At 36.0% G+C, this 12,080-nt stretch overlaps 1 protein-coding gene across 2 annotated transcripts in view; it reads left to right on the top strand.

Moving 5' to 3' along the window:
- The window catches only part of LOC132115448 (PDZ and LIM domain protein 2-like), a 63,293-nt gene that overhangs the window by 6,192 nt on the left and 45,021 nt on the right, over positions 1 to 12,080 (top strand). The window lies entirely within an intron of this gene.

Raw genomic sequence — 12,080 nt, forward strand, 5'->3', positions numbered from 1 at the left:
TTCTGAAAACACTTTAATGACATTACTAGCATTGGTATGAACTGCTGAAGTGTTGCTATCGTGACAGTCCTGCATTATTCTATGACTTGTAAACTAGAGGACCACCATATGAGCCTATTAACTTATAGTTTTCCATTTAGTTTTTTCCAAGCTTTTTGTGGCCCGTGGGTAAGAATGTATCATACTTGTCAGAACGCAGAGCTTGTGAATACCTCCTGCTCTTGAGTCACGATTGTAATATCTTGTTCTGTTTCTATGACAGCCAAACATATCATACATAACATGTTGAGATGTTGAGCTGCTTCACATAACTCCCATCATAAAGCTATAAATACCATATAATATTGAAAACTGATGGTAATTAGCCGCCACTGGAATGCAGAATTGTATTGATTCATTCAGTGAAATTTTCTAACAACTAGCTGTCCATTATTCAGACTGAGCTCATGTCTTGTATTGTTTGTCTCCACCCAGTATCTTTTGCGTACTTTTCTTCTCATCGTGAGGTGTTGTTTGATGTTTCTTCATCAGTAATGGGATGGAAGGTATCAATGTTGACTCACTGTCATTGAATGTGAGGAATGTTTTATTCTGGCGTGTGTTAACCAGAATGGGGAGGTGTTGTGTTGCTGTACGGACTGGGTGTGTGTTGGGCAGGTGTGACACTGTTAAGATCACACATGGGAGTGGATCATGGGAGAAAAAGCTTAGTATGTTCTGTAGGCATGGCGTGTGCAGCAACACTGTAGGCTCAGTGTTGTGATTTATGACTGTCGGCTCATACTTTGAATCCTTTTGATTGTAATACTTGATACTCTATCAAATCTGTAGCGTTATTTAAACTCCAAACACACCCTGGTTAAATTATTTGTGGCGAAGACAGTTGAAGACATTAGCAGTGCCAAGGTCATGAACTGAAATGCGGCGCACCTAAAGTTGGATAGATTTAGATAAAAGCATCTGATACTCCTTTTGAACCATTTCACAGTTTTTGATACCAATTTTTTATCTTCCTTACTAGGGGTGGGCGATATATCGTTTAGACGATAATATCCAAATTGTTGTCTGGACGATATGCAAAATTGGGATATCAAATATTTCATAATTTGTATAATCCGACCTCCCAAACATGAAAAAAGCTAAAGGAAGTTAAAGGGAAAACAAATAACGCACACTATGACCTTCTAAACAATTATATGTAGCGATTTTAATAATGTAGGGGTTTGACTGTATTTTTTTTTTTTTTTTTTTTTTTTTTGGTACAAAATCATGATTGTTCCTAAATGAGTTAGCTGCTACTAATTTGCAATACAACTACGGAGTTCTTACCTGTGTGTTATGACGTTTCTTAGTTGAAGCAACTATCCAAAAACGTAAAGCCGTTGTATGATTAATAAAATAGCTGCGAGAAAAGACAAAATATGCGCTGTTTGCGGAAAACTGAAATCTGACGTTAAAAAGTTTTTCATAAATGTCTGTGGTGTCCTCAAGCGGCGAGCTTCGTGATGGCATCATTAAAACATTGCGTTGTATAATGATGAGTCCAAAAGATGGAATACATTTTTCCCAAGAGATCCACCGGAATAGTCTCCGAACACGAACAGGACTTCTTTTAACTTCTAGAAAAAACTTTTTTTTTTGTACAAACTAAAACATTTTTATTAATACGGTGAACTGCCCATAATGCCTCAGTGCCCCTGACGTCTTGCATCATTATGAGTATAGAAAAAAACAGATGAGAGGGGCGGGGTGAGCAGTAGCTCATTATTATTTAAAGACACATGCACCGAAATGACTCACTGTGTTTAGTTGTTTTTGATGAGGTAAAAAGTTGTTTTACTCAACCTTTGAGGAATGTTTGGGCATTCGATGTACCCTATAATATTCATTAAATTGTAGACCACTCATTAAAGGCTTCAAGTTAAAATTATTATTATTTTTTTTTATTATTCTTGTCAATATTTTCAGTATTACTAGATTAAGAAACTGTCCACATCTGAGATGTTTAAGTATATTTATTTATTATTAGAGCGGTTGGAATTCATTTGAAAGCCAAAATGCTAAAATAAAAATGGAATAAAAGTAAGTCAAGTGTGAACATGGGTGAAATGAATGTGTGTGTGTGGGTAATATCTGATTCCTCTGTATTTCAGGAAGACTGAGCTGTGGAAAAATCCTGGCTTTTTTAGGGCTGTGTGACGACGACGAAGTGTGTGTGTGTGTGTGTGTGTGTGTGCGTGAGTGTACAATATGCTAATATTCCAGCCACATCTACAGTTTTGATCATGTCATGTAGAAATCTTCATTCACATCTTCCACCAGTTTTGTTTAGATGCAATGCAAAAAAACAATGCCTTTCAAATGATGGCAAATTTTGGGAATATAGCGTTGCACAGGCACACAAACACCCACTGAATACATTTGCTTCATTCAAAGCTGTTTTATAACTGCTTCTGAATTAATAACTATCCCACAGGTCTGAATACTGGAATTGGCGTCTTCTCCCATTACCTTTAGAGAATAACTTTTTAGTACATGATGAGTCATTCAAGGTGTTTTCTATGTGGAAATAAAATAATTATTCAACCTTATTAAAGGTTTCACAATTATTCTTGACTAACCTCAGGGTAAAATTGCGCACAATACACATTTGCTTTGGCTAAACTCAACTCAACACTAACTTAACCGGTTTGTTTAAACAGGATGATCATACTGTGTCTTGATATTAGAGAGGTTTTTGATAATAACATGATGTGAGAAACACTTTTTGCAAAGTGGGAGACAATCCTTCAGTTTGAAATTGGAATGCTTTCTGATTTCTATATGCCATGGAGAAGTTTGAGTGGTTGCAGGAGCAGTGATTACTGCACAACCAGTCGTCCTGACATTTCTCAAAGTACTGGATGTGATGCTTGTAGTGAATATCTAGGGTTCATTTCAGTTTCAGTGTCCTCATTTGCATGCTATTTCAGTCAGAGAGCTTCCTGGCTGATCTTACTGTCTGGTCACAGTTTTTACTCTGAAGGAAGCAGAATTATTTTCTGCATTATTTTCATGACAGTTATGCAAAATGAGCAGCATTTTGCATCTGGTTTTCTCAGTTATGGAACGCAACGCAATGCAAAAAAAAAAAAAAAAAGTTTTGTCAAAAGTACCGACCGCAATACCAGTCAGTACTATAATTTTAAAAAGTTGAAAGTAAATTCCCCGCCAAAATTTGGGCACTGTTGAGCGGATTCTTAAACACCACTGATTGGCCAGCCATTGTGTTCACGCGCTCAACAGATATGACTGTGATTGGCTACAATGATCATTTCTTCATGCTCTTCACAAGCGATCTCACCAATACACACCTGAAGTGGGAGTGTTTGAAAGCCTCATCTATCAGCGGATCTTTAATATATCTGCACATAGAAGGATCCACTGAATTTACAAAATGTGTTTCAGCATTGCATCAACTACTGATGAACACACACATTTTTATCTGAATTATCACTCAGTAGATTACTTAACTATGTTTCAATGTCTATGAAAGGCATTACAATTTTCAAGTAATCTACCCAGCTCTCTCTCTCTTGCTTGTTTTATATCATCACAAAATAAAGTAAACTTTATTTGCCTAGCTCTAATTTGCTAAATGCAATGGTACGCTGTGAAAATCACAAACATTGTGATTTTTCCTGTAAAGTTGCTTTTTCACAATGTGTATTGTGAAAGGTGCAGTACAAAAAACGTTTTACTTGATGATGGTTTGATTCGTGGTACACTGGGATTCAATTCAAGCAATTTTGCAAAACTTGAAAGGATTCAGTACACAATTTGATTCAAATTTAAATGATTGTTTTATTCATTACACTGTTGGATTTTAATCAATTAACTGATTCAATACAGTATTCCAATTAGGATTTCTTAGATTACTCCATCCTGTATAACTTCTGCAGCCTTAATTATTCTGGATGTGAAATTCAAAATTCAAGATGCTAAAACATATTATTAGTACTAAAATAGGTTTAATTTTTTAAAATAAGTAGACTAAGACTTCTTGACGGGTTTAGTGAGTTTGTACTGTTTCAATCTCCCCTTTGTAGTGATAGGTGCTAAAATATTATGTTTGGCATGTCAGGCTTCACTGGCTCAGAAATCCTTTGACCTTCTCAAGTTTAAACTGAGTGCCAATGTACCATACAAAAAAGGCAGCTTTATGCATTCTCTCTTTCACCGACACCAACACCCATTCACTTGGACGTGAAACTGCTGTAACTACGCAAATGGCCAGTTCCTGCCCAGAATATTTTGGGTATGTGAGTGTAAAAGGTCATCTTCCTCATGATGTAGCTCACAGTACAGACCTAGAGGCATTGCTTTATTGTTGCGTTGATTTTGATTTGGGATGCACTAAAATTACAAGTATTGCAATTTAAGTCAAAATGCCATTAAACTGTACTATGAAAGACAAAATGGGTTGAAAATATAAGCAGAAACCGATCTAAAAACAGAAACATAGACTTTGAAAAGACATTCATTTCTAGTTCTCACCATTGTTACAAATATTCTTGAAGTAGGTCTAACATACTACCTTAAAATGGTGAAAGCTAAATCTTTTCATATAAATTTGAACTTTGTTTACATATTTCCATACATATCTACATATTTTTATTGACTTTTTGCATTAACTGAATCAATTTATTCAGAAACTTTTGTAAATTGCATTTAGTATAGACTAGTGTTCAGGTTTTGTCTGAATAACTTCGTTTTTTTAGAATCGTGAGTTTTAAACTGAGGAAAATAAATCATAATACTCAATTTATTCAGAATCATGCAGCTCTAGTTTCAGTTTTCATTTTAATTCTGTAGTCTAGAATGTATTTCAGTGCATCAATGATACAACACTTTTCTAAAGCCGTGACTCATTCACATCAACACCGCTCATTCCATTCAGATCCTGGATTACTGGCTTTTCATCAGAAACTAGTTCATGAAATAGTTTACATGCCATTTTTACATTTCTGAGGTAGAATGCTATAACTGTGAGTTGTCTGAAAAAATGCAAGGTGAGGGAAAGTTGGTCAGTTTGAACCAGTAAAACTAGTCCCTGTCAGCCCTAACCTGTGAGCTGTCATGGACTGATGCTGACAGGAACAAAAAGTTAACAGCTGCAGGTCAGCCGTGGTGTTAGGAAACATTTGTGCCGAGCAGACAGTTTTCTTTCACTTTGTTAATAAGGACAGCAAGAGGATCAATTTATCCAATGTTTCTATGCAGTTAGCACAGCTACTATATATCTAAATGCGTATAACCAGTTCATCAGTTTGCCAGTTTTCCGTTCTGCCATCTCCTTTAGTTTCCTCTTGCTGAAGAAAAAGGAACTCAAGCTAATGGTCTTTTGGCAAACGCCAACAAATGTCAATATGGACCCCTAAACCTTCCTTTTATTTTTGAGATGCAAATACTTTCACTTTCCCAGTCAGCCAAACAATGTCTATTTTTATCTTGCAGAGCTACCCTCCCTGCCTTTCCTTCCCTTAATTATAAAAAAAATTCACTGAAAAAGGTTCAAAACCAGGTCCAAACTCTTGATCGTTTGTGGATTAGACAAGTGCTAAAATCCTTTCCTGTTAAGAAATTAAAATACGTGGGTAACACTTTATAATAACATTAATAAATGATTCATATTTAATTATATGATGCTTAACGGATCATTAGTATAATCAAATAGCTAGACATGAGAATAAGGCTTGGTAATGTTTACTAATAAACTAATAAATATTCACCGATGTTTTTTTTTAAAAAGTACAAATTTCTTATTTGATCATTTGTTGAATAGTTATAGAAAATACCAAAAGTGTATTGTGATAAGCTTTATTTAACGCATGACTGGAATCAGTAGTTTTTGTTTGGGAATCTGATTAGTCAATACAGTGTTCAAACTGTCCTAAAACACACAACAGTAATGGCTATGATATCCCATTGTCAGGGGCCATGTGTTGCAGCAGGGGGGCACCTAATGGATTTGGTTTTATCAAGTAAAATATGGAACGGTATCGACTCCCTTTTCTTACTGCTTAATTACTATATTTAAATCAATTCAGCAGAATTTCTCCTCTACAATCAGAGCACAAAAGTTCAGTGATTCTTTGTGAATCTAGAAATGTTCTGTTGTGTTCAGCCGATGCTAATAAAAGCAGCCAGGACTCCTCACTAGCATGTTGGATTAATTGAGGTTCTGAGGGGAGGGAAATGTGGCTGCCGCCTCCTCTGTGATTACATAAAACTCAATGACTTTAGTCTCTAGAGCCCACTGTAATTAAGAGAGATCCTCCCGAACGGAGACATCGTTAAGGCTGCTAATTGCCTGGAGAGCTAATGATGGGGTAGATTTGCATTCCCTAGGACCAAACTCTCCAAGAATGCAGTGACATCCGTAGCCTCAACTGGGTCACGCTGGGTAGAGGAGACAAACGGGTGTGCGGGTTTGTTTGTCCCGTGTATGGAGCCAATATCAGGCTTTCACACACTTTCTCCTGTTGATATTAAATTCAGGACAGCGTGACACAGACACTGACCTATCTACAGTGTTTACATGTCTAGATTCTCTAAATTCTTTCTTTAATTACATCATTATCAGGGCTGTATGAGCCATGCGGTCTTTTCAAAACACAGTTGGTATACTGTAGATGTGCAATAAGTCTGGGTTGTATGACACTATATGCTGTGAATGGAAGAGATCATAGTAAAATGTTTGTATTTCAGTAGATTTATGCTATTATTAGTCCTGGATGCTTTACATGTGAGAGTGAGTAAGAAAGAAACAGAGGTGTAGTTGAAATGTTTTAGAAAGTTATATTTTTCTACATAGTGACGAAGTAAGAATTTTATTGTGGCTGATCAGATGTTTTCATTGCTGATATTAAATTCTCAGTCTAGCGCAAGTTTAAGCACTCTTCAAAAAAATCTGTAAATACACTGTCTATACACTGTTTGGTGAATGAATCTCTTACTTGCATCATACTTTCATCTGCACTTTATTGTTTATGATGAGAGAATACACACAGCGAGTGCGCACACCGAACAAAACTCCGGTGTTTCATCGATGACTCATTTAAACGCCTCTGATTGGCTGCTGCTTTCACAAACTCAACAGACTTGTGTGTGTGATTGGTTATAACGTGTAACACTGTAAAAACGCAGAAAAAGATTCATAGTGCAACATTGAGCAGATCTAAATTTAATGCTGCAGTCAGCACTGCATTTTATTTTTTCATTTTCATTTTATTCCAGAGCCGTAATGGATGTTGTTTAACTACAGTAAAATTTTTGTCCATGTGTGCTGCCATAGTATCTACAAGTGGAAACCAACAGCGCAGATATTACATGATTGATAGGTGATAATGAACTGGGATGAGCCATTATTTAAAACGGGAATTTCTAAAACCCTTGGGAACTTTTGGGATAACGTAGGTGCACAACTGTACAAAATATATAACAATGTGCAAGTGGTTATTAAAATTAGTTTACAAGTCAAATTAGGCATAATATTATTTTGTGTATAATGTAAAAGTAACCTTTTAGCAAATATAATATTTACAGAGTTATTAAAGTGTTTACTGTTAATTTTAGGTTAGCATTAGACGGCAAATATAGTCTAAATGTAAAATTAAGAAATAAGCATTAATAATTAAATATTCAGTATAGAATTATACCAATAAATGACCATAAGGCCATAATCAATATTGTATCAATAAATCATTCATCACTGATTTAATTCCCTGAATTAAATTGTAAAAAATGGGAATTTGTCGGTTTAAAATTTCCAGCTAAAAATTACCATGGAATTAAATGACTTGTCATACTTCCCTAATGTACAACATAAATACCTTTTTTTTTTTTTTGTAGTGTATGACTGAAAATAGTTCTGATAATATAAGAGTATGGTGGATTGTCTCTTGAATGACTGAATTATTTTGATTAGATGTATACATTGACTTTATTTTTGTCATTGTTGCGTAAGAATATTGAAACTATCCAAGGTCAAATCAGGGTAGGCAAGCAGACCGACAGGGAGAGATAAAGGCTGGAAACCTAATTTCAGTATCGGAGGGAAAATAAACTATCCACACCTCAGAACAGTAGTTTTACAGTGTTTTTCCAATCTGAGATATTTACAGTAGCTATAAAACATCATAGATCATGTGCTGACTGACATCAAAGGCATTTTCATACGTCACTTTATGCTGACAGCAAAAAGTGTTCATTTTTGAAGCTTTCCATCAGAGAGTCCAGGCATGTTTAGCTGCCAGTTCATCAAGTAGTTCATCATCACCTTGGTGAGATCTTTTACAAGGCTGCTGCAAGCTAGTGCTTAAAGGGATAAAGATACATTTAAGCCACATTTGCACCCACATATCCTACTGTATCAGGCAGCAGATCACGGTCTGCACTCCCACTGATAGTCATAGTGTTGCTGCTCATTTGCATCCCCAGTTGAATAATGTTTCAGTTCCTCTTTTCCATGCAATTACAATGAATGGTGACTGGAGCTTTTCAGCTTCAAAAAGTCTTCTGAAGTCATCAAAATATTGTCTTTATCCACAAAGCTATAGGCTAAGTAAGCTATATAGCATGATTTCGGAAGGCTTGGAACATAACACACAAGTCATGTGGTTCAGTTTTATTAAACTTATGGGGTTTTTGCATCCTTTTTGATGCATGACATTTTCAGTCTCCATCTTATTACATGTTAAAGAGCGACCATCACAGTCTTAGCTGTGCATATAATTTATCCTTTTATGTTCCAGGAAGTAATGCATGTTTGGAATGATACAAACGTGTGTGTGAATTCAAAGAATTTAAAGTTGTTTTGAGCTATTTCTAGTAAATTTCTTCCCCAGTTTTCTTTAAGTAGATTTTAGGAACATTATTTCACAGATAGACTCAAACTTAACTTGTATTTATATTTAAATTTTTTTTAAAGCTTTTATTCATTTACAATGACAGAGTGAGCAAAAGAGAAATGATTGTGGACTTGGTGGCTGGTATTACTTATTGGTATAAGGCTGCACGTGAGTAGATGACTGTTACTATCAGTTGAAAGATTCTGATGAATAGTGCTCAGAGCTGACTCAGAGCTGGTTCCACCGTTTTGTTGGGTTGAAGCACATTGCTTCACCCAGCTTCACGAATGTGTACAAATCAGGCTTTACGATCGAAGTAAACAGAAGTTTCCCATAAGTGTAATGCAACACTTGTTCCCTTATCTCAGGGAGTGTTTTTTTGTTTGTTTTTGCTATTAAAGTACCAGCATTGTGAATGTTGTAATGATTTAATTCACTTTTATTTGGCCACCTTAAAGGCGGACATACACGGTGCATACACGATTTTTGCTGTTGTACAATTTTGCATGCGTTTTTTTTTTTTTAAACCGTGTATGCTAGTATGGTCGCGGCTCGTATCATGTGCGAGGAATTATGAGCCGAGCAGAGTGCCTTGCCATCACTTCTCGACCTCCCGATCATTTTTAAACATGTCTAAAAAGTTTGTGAGCTATCGGTTTGAATTTGTGATGTGTGCGGTTGAACGAGCCGTTTTGTTCTATCTGAAGTTGACCAATCACAAACTAGCAAAACTTGCTAATCATGCTAGAAACATGCTAACAACATGCTAATCATGCCAGCATGCTAGTCGCATGATAATCATGCTATAAACATGTTAACAACGTACGAGCAACATGCTAATCATGCTAGAAACATGCTAGCAACATACCAGAAACATGCTAGCAACATGCTAATCATGCTAGAGACATGCTAGCGGCATGCTAATCATGCTAGAGACATGCTAGCGGCATGCTAATCATGCTAGAGACATGCTAGCGGCATGCTAATCATGCTAGAGACATGCTAGCGGCATGCTAATCATGCTAGAGACATGCTAGTCACATGCTAATCATGATAGAAACATGCGAGCAACATGCTAATCATGCTAGGAAAATGCTAGCAACATGCTAACAACTTGCTAATCATGCTAGAGACATGCTAGTCACTTGCTAATCATGCTACAAACATGCTAGCAACTTTGCTAATCATGTTAATGACATGGTAGTCACTTTCTTTTAATGCTAGCAATATGTTAATCACTTTCTTTTTTAAACTTCTTAACTTTTCAAACTTTTAAATATTTTAACTTTTTTAACTTTTTAAACTTTCTAAATTTTTCAAACTTTCTGGCCAGGCTTTTTCAAGCCAACTTAAAGTTTGACCACAAACATTACTATCTCGTTAACATTTTAATTGTTTGGTCAGACTGTTCATATATAATATTCACATTAATCGGAGAATAAACGTGGAGTTATGTTCTGTATACTAAATATGAAAACGAGTGTTTCTGCACAGCACCTATAACTGCGCTTTGTATCTGCTGATTGCTGATCGAGATTTACATGCTTGGCTCACTGACCCTGTATACTCATTCATTTCATTCATGAACGAGATGTGTCAGTTCATTCAACTCATAAACGAATGAGAAGATCTCTCGATCTCATTCAGTGAGGGGTGGATTCGTTCACTACATTCAACAAATCACATGCTCCGTCACATCTTGAGTAACTCTTTGACAGGATGAAACAGTTCACAGAGCTGTTCACGAGCTGCGCATGCGCTGCTAATAGCGCCGAGCTCGCGCGCTGTTGTGGAGGGAGGAACTTTAGTGAACGAGAAATACAAGTCAGTGGGTTACCTGAACGAGAACGATTCGGTCACGGACGAACGATCACTAGGGCAATTTCATATAGCCTATATTAAATATTTGGAATATATATTTTCTTTGATAAGGTTACAATACGAAGGTGTAAGTAGCAACGTATCTTCCATGATGTCCCCGATGCGCGGGTCGGGGTGGGTAAAGAAATTTTACTTTATTTGCGGGCTGGGGCGGGCCAAATCATTTCATAAAAGCGGGACCCGCGGGTTGGAAAAAAACCGGACCCACGCATCACTAGGCTAAGTGATACTGATGACGCTCACTAAAGATGATGCTCAATAAAGCTCACTGGCTGAGTTTTCTCCTCTGAAAGAAAAGGTTGCACAACTGACAGAAGTTACAATATCTGAGATATTGCTGCTAAATTTTATTTGCTTTTTTTTTTTTTTTTACTTGAATGCCATTGCTTAAATTGATATTATTTATCTTTTAACATTTAATCTTCTGAGTTCAGAAACATTGTTTAATATAATCGCTGTTCATATTTTTATTCAGAGTTCAGAATCAAGATAAATTTATTACTCTTATGTTTTTTATGATAACTGAGATAATGCTGCTAAATTTATTCTTTCTTTACCTTGAATGTCATTGCTCTAATTTATTTTTTATATTTTGATATTTCATATTTTGTTCAAATGTTTAACATATATGCTGTTCATATGTTCATTTATTAGTGTGTTATATGATTAGAATGTTGTCCCGGTTTTAAAATAAAGCATAGCAATGATATTTGAGAGTGAATTTTCCCCTTTCAGGAAAAGTATTGAAAAAGTATCGAAATCGCAATTCTTTACTAGGTATCGGTATCGAAGTGATAATTTTAGTATCGTGATAACTAGGGTTGTGCCGATAGACGATAGTATCGTGTATCGACGATCGTCAGAGATATCGACATAAGTAGAATTCTCTGTTGATAATCAAGACGATATTAGGCTTATTTTCCTATTATTGTATTAGATAATAATAATAATAACTATTATTTTTATTAGGCTGCTTATTATAATTCGGCTTTTAAACTGCCCAGGTATTTCACTGCCCGCATTTCACACACACACCTCGCACGCGCAGGAGGATTACAGCATGTAGTTGGTGAAGTTGTAACGCTTTAAATCGGATAATTCGTTAAATCCATGAAATGAAAGAGATAGAAAACGTCGAGTTGGTGTCCCACACATTTAAAGGCTGGTATACGGCAATGCGCTCTTCTCATACATGAAAGATGAACTCTTTCTTGGTGTCACTAATAAAGTAAAGACAAAATAATTAACAAGGCGGCAGAGCGAATTTATCATCCATAGTGCATGGTTCTCACGTAGTCCTTTTCTTAA

Source organism: Carassius carassius, chromosome 34, assembly GCF_963082965.1.
Source record: "Carassius carassius chromosome 34, fCarCar2.1, whole genome shotgun sequence".
Taxonomy (NCBI): Eukaryota; Metazoa; Chordata; class Actinopteri; order Cypriniformes; family Cyprinidae; genus Carassius; species Carassius carassius.